Genomic DNA, 5688 nt, shown 5'->3' with positions numbered 1-5688 from the left:
TTTGGACATTTTTTTTCAAATTTCTGTTGAAATTGAAGAAAAAAATACCAAGGTGGGGAAAATATAGTGCTTAAATCTAGGTCAAAATCTAGTACTTCACATATGTTTCTGAAAATGGTGCATATGTGAAAAATGCACGATTTGGGCTGTGATGATTTTGATGCTCCTTGGATGGACATGTTGTATAGGTGCAGAAAAGTTGTTTCACATGTAAATTTTAATACTTATTTTCTTCATTAGGTGCATCCTTGTTTCAACAACAACAATGACATGATAAACTTGCTTTAGATGATACCCTACGCGTTGCCGGGGAATTAGTTGTTTATATTTCAATAAAAATTGGTTGCATGGAAAATGAAGGTTTGGATTAATAATATGAGAATTGAAACTAAAAATACATATGATTTAATGTATTGTATAGTTGGAAAATAATTATACTGAACACAAGTAGCATAATACAATCAAAATTCTCTTGCATGGTGGTATGTTGAGGAGGTCTTTTCTGAGAGAACATCAGATGGAAACTAGCATTCGAAGAAAACTTTGTGAAAACCACATATAAAAGTTTAGAAAAAATCTGAAAAAAATATTGGATGTTAAGAGGCTGATTCTATTGACATGCAAAATTTCAAGTTGAAACACACTATGGGATGCGAGCTATGAAAAAAAAATCAACGATGAATACTGATGTTACTATTCAATGCTGATTCTTCATAACTCACATCATGTACTGTGTCTGAATTTAGAATTCCGTGTGGCAATAGAACATCACGATCTTAACATCTCGTAGATTTTAAAGAATTTTTTAAAATTTTAAACTATCTTTTTCGCGTGGTTTTCACCGATTCCCACCAAATGTTGGTTCCATATGATATTCTCCCGTCATTTCCCATGGGTGCAGGTTGAGGTGGCATGTTTGCATGCTTTTAGAGAAATAGGTTTGTGGGATCACCTATTTAGTTATAATAATATATAATACCCAACGCAATGCCTCAGGAATTGGTTGTAATATATTTTTAATGATATTTACTATTTAAGATGAATATTTGGATGAATAATAAGAGAACTAACATTGAAAGTACATATGGATTATTGTATTTCATTATTTGATGGACCTTTTCAAATGCATGTTTGTATGTTGATGAGATGGGTCTTCTCCATGCATGTTTACATGATGAGGTGGCATGTGTAAATGTTGAGAGAAATACTAGTAAGGTTAGCTATTTAGGTACAGTAGAAGATAGAATGTGTGCCTAAGATGTCGAGGTATTACTTAGCACTAATAGTACGTGAGAGTAATGGTTAAACATTACATTAGCTTCATGATCGTCACATAATTTGAATTTAAATCACGAGTAAAGTGTTCGCACACGAACACGTTTCTGGTGTCAACATAAAGAAGACATAATTGTGTCAAAGGGCAATGATAATAGCAGAAATATGATACGTACAATCAAATTTCTATGAAGCACGAGTTCCTGCTTTTAAAAACTTGTGCAACTCATAAAAGCTGCCAAAGTAGTATGCCAAGGGAGCGGGAGACACTGTCGAAACATAGCCAAACGTCATTGGTCTGCACTCATAGCTAAACGTGACCGCCGGAACATAGTTCAACGGGACCGGGACGAACAATCCGGGCGTGCTCCGGCCGCTCGACGAGCACTTGGCCGGCTCCTTCTCGCTGCTGCTCTCCAGCAGCAGCTTCCCCAAGCCCAGCCCACGGCTCGCCGGAATAAAGGGGTGAGCGTATAGACCACCGCGCCCATGGTCCTCCAGGAGAAGGTGCCCCCGTTGGAAGGCTTGAGGCCGCCCAGCGTAGTCCCGGCCGTGAGGCAGCCTCGGGATGCGGATATTGTGCACCCAGCGACCGCCCTCCCCGACGATCAACGCGTCCCACTCTCCATTGTCCCGCATGGTCATTACGAACACCCTAACACCCTTGGGTCCAACCTCGTCATCATGTCCAACGCTGGCGTCGGGTCGGTCAGCCGCAGGTCCCAGATCGACTCCGACGAGATGATCTCCTCCGTCGCCAGATCGAACCGCACGAGCTTCTTCAGCCAGTCCCTCCCTGTCATGGACCAGTACACCGCCCCGTCGACGCACACGGGGCCACCGTGGGTGTCTCCGTCGGGTACGTGCACGTGCCTCCAATCGTCGCCTCCTCCGACCGTGTACAGGTGCAGTTTTTCCTGTATGGTGTCGTCCAAGCCCTTGTAAACAATCTTGTATCGCCTCGACCTGGAGTCGAAGCCGAAGCAGTACGCGCTAGATTTGGCCTGGTAACCCCACTTAGTGTTGGTTGGCAGCGGCACCGTAAGCGACTGACCGGTGAAGGGCTCCACGACGATAATGGCGCCCTAGCGGTAGCGGCTGCCGGTGTCGAGGAAGCAGAGCAGGCCGTTGCACGTTCCTATCATGTCCCCCAACCCGCCGACCGCGAAGGTTGCTGTTAGTCGCCATTGCTCGTCGAAGAGAAAGCCGCTGCCGTTGGGAAAACACACGATGGTGTGGGTTGGGGCACGCGGTCCGTGGTCCATGTGCGCATCCATGAAGGCGGTTTCCGAGATGATGTCGCGCCACTCCTTGCAGACACTATAAAAAAATACACTTCCGTGATGATACGTGTTTGTCACAGTAGGTCACGTTTTTTGTCATGCATGTACATCCATGACGTTTTTATGACAGAATTAAGATAGTCATATCTGTGCTGTCGAAGAAGTGTTTCATGACATTACCAAAATTATCATCACGGAAGTGTCCACTTCCATGACGATAAATCGCGCGTCACAGAAGTGCTTTTGTCAAAGATGACCGACACGTGGCATCCACCGTAACGGAACGCCGTTAAGCTATCGGGTCGGGTTTTGGATCCGATGACCCGTTAACAGTCCCGACAAATGGGGATTTTCCACGTGTAAAATCATCATTGGTTGGAAGAAACATGTGTCGGCTCATCGTTGGGACAGATGTCATTCACTCATTGGACAGAAGGCGCCTATGATAGGTCGACACGTGGCATGGCCCAACAGAGACCCATTCCTGTGAAAAGGCCGGCCCGTTTGACTTGGTCAAAAGGTGGCGGGGCCGGCCCATGGAAAGTCTGTTAACGGCATGTTCGCATATAGCTCATTTACAGCCCGCTAACCCAAGGCCCGTTACCCCCTATCCGAATTAGGCCCAGTAGCGTCATCTGGGCCATCCAATATGATTCCAGGCCGTTTTCACTTCTGGCTCATGTATGGCCCATGACGTCTTTCGGCCCATATGAGGTCCAATGTAACTCTTGGCCTATTAACGGCCTGTGGTGAAACTGGCCCGTAATGAACAGTATATCACTTTACACCCATTAACGGCCCGTGGTGAAACTGACCCGTAATGAATAGTGTATCATTTTATACCCATCAACGGCCCGTTATTTCGTTGGGCCGTTTCCAGCCCATGTTATCTTTCGGCCTTCTCAGAGCCCATTTATTTTTGGGCTCATTTCTAGCATTTCTTTGCTTACGGCCCATTACTATCATTTTATGCTTGTGGGCCAAATTCAGCCCGTGGTTACAGTCGACCCGTTTGTGGTCCGTTAATACATTGGGTCGTTTTCATAGCGTCATCAAATATGGCCTATTAACGATGGACCGTTATGGTCGGCCCATGAACGGACGATTCCAACTCTAGCCCGTTTACGACCATATGCGGCCTGTTATTGGCCCATGTTTGGCCAATCGATCATACGGCCCGTATAAGGCCCATTGATGAGACGGCCCGTAGAAGGCCCATTGTTTCTACGGTCCATAGAAGGCCCATTGTTTCTACGACCCGTAGAAGGCCTACTGTTTCTACGGCCCGTAGAAAGCCCACTGTTTCTACGGCCCGTAGGAGGCTCAGTGTCACTATAGTAAATATTAGCCCATGGTTATTGTGGCCTAGTTTAAAAAATTAGGTTATTGCAGCCACTAGCAAACTGCGGAAAAAGAACTGCACTGACTATAAGCAAACAAATAAACAAGAGAACAAGGAAATAAGTAAGCAAGCAACTTATGCTAGGCTATCACGGCTATTACACATATTACATCCACTGGGCATCAAAGTTCGCCACCAGTGCAAATATAGGGAACAAAGCAGCATATAAACGCGGCAGCAAAACAAGTCCAGAACTGAAACCACTTCAGAAGAGTTTAAGAAACAATATCCTGGGTACCCATAATGCTGGCAAGATGCTTAGCAAGCTTATTAACTTTCTCTTGTTTGGCGCTTAAATCCTCCATCGGTTGCTGTTGCACAAGAAAGTACGCATTTGAATTCTGCAGGGACTTCCTCAGTCCTTCGGCTTCTTGCTGCAGCACAGCTGACTGATGCCTTTAAGCTTGTAGCTGAGACTGAAGAAGCCGAAGTGATTCAGGCAGCGAGCTCGAAGAGCTTGTGCCAGCGGTACTGGCCAGTAACTCGAACACTACATCAACGCAACACTGTGGGGTTTTCTCACTGTCTACAAGATCGTTGTTATCACCTTTCTTGGAGACCAATAGGGTTGTCTCACTATCTTGAACCTTATCTGCATTACTTTCTCTACCATTGCATAGTGGGGTGCTCTTCTCCAATATTCTGTTTGCATACTACAAGAGAAACAAGCAGACACATCACAGGTTTAGCTTATACTATACGAAACTCATTTTGGCAAACCGGTTCAGTAGTAAGGTGGACAGGATAACAGCATGAAACAAACATATATCTATGTACTATGGTCATTGTATTGTCCATATCATTCTAGTTTATGTTCCCTAATCAAGATAGAGACACAGTTCAACTCATATATTTTTAAGACACAACAACATAGACAGAATATAAGTGTGAGAAACTACACAACATTGGCAACACTTGTAATGTGCATCACATGAGAACATAACTGTTTGTAACTTAAACTGAAATCAACATAGAGAAAGAAGTTAGAACAACAATCCAGTTAAAGAAATAGGCTTAAAACATACCTATTGCGCCATTGGATTTTCAGTTGGATCCTTCAAATTCGAAAGTAGTTGGTATGAGTAAATACAGTGTCGCAACAGCAAAGGAGTATGGACCATAGCTACGGAATCTGACATGAGAACAGTTGCTCTTCTGCTTTAAATGTGGAGTTTGGGTTAGCTGTGGTGGTCTTCGTGCTTTCGGCACTGCAGTAGCTTTACAAACTGCTCGTGTGGGGGTACTCTGTGGTGGACATGGTGCTTTGTCAACTACAAGTGGGTTACTATCCGCTGGGGTTGCGGTTAGATGGGTTGTAGCTGGTTCTCTGCCCAACGATGTAAGTGTGCAATCTGGAAGAGTCTCGATTATGTGTGGTGGGGCTAGTTTGTGGGCCAGTACAACCATGGTTCTATCTGCATCGACGGGTAGCACTGTCTTTTGTGAAGAATGGGTTTTTGCTCCCTTAGATACTGCCATCACCCCCTCCAATTCAAATGGCTGATAAAAAAGAAAAGAAATTGAACTTACAGACATTGTATGATAGACAGATGTGGTAATTCGCATATATGTTGTCTAACCAAATAGGACAACATGACACAATTTCACATATATGATGCCTAACTAAACAGGATGGCATGACACAGTTTCAGATATATGATGGATAACTTAAGAGGATATAATGGCATAATTCAACATATGATGAGTACCTAAACAAGATGACATGAC

The sequence above is a fragment of the Triticum dicoccoides genome, chromosome 5B, assembly GCF_002162155.2.
Source record: "Triticum dicoccoides isolate Atlit2015 ecotype Zavitan chromosome 5B, WEW_v2.0, whole genome shotgun sequence".
NCBI classification, from domain to species: Eukaryota; Viridiplantae; Streptophyta; class Magnoliopsida; order Poales; family Poaceae; genus Triticum; species Triticum dicoccoides.
Note: the sequence above shows the minus strand (reverse complement) of the source record.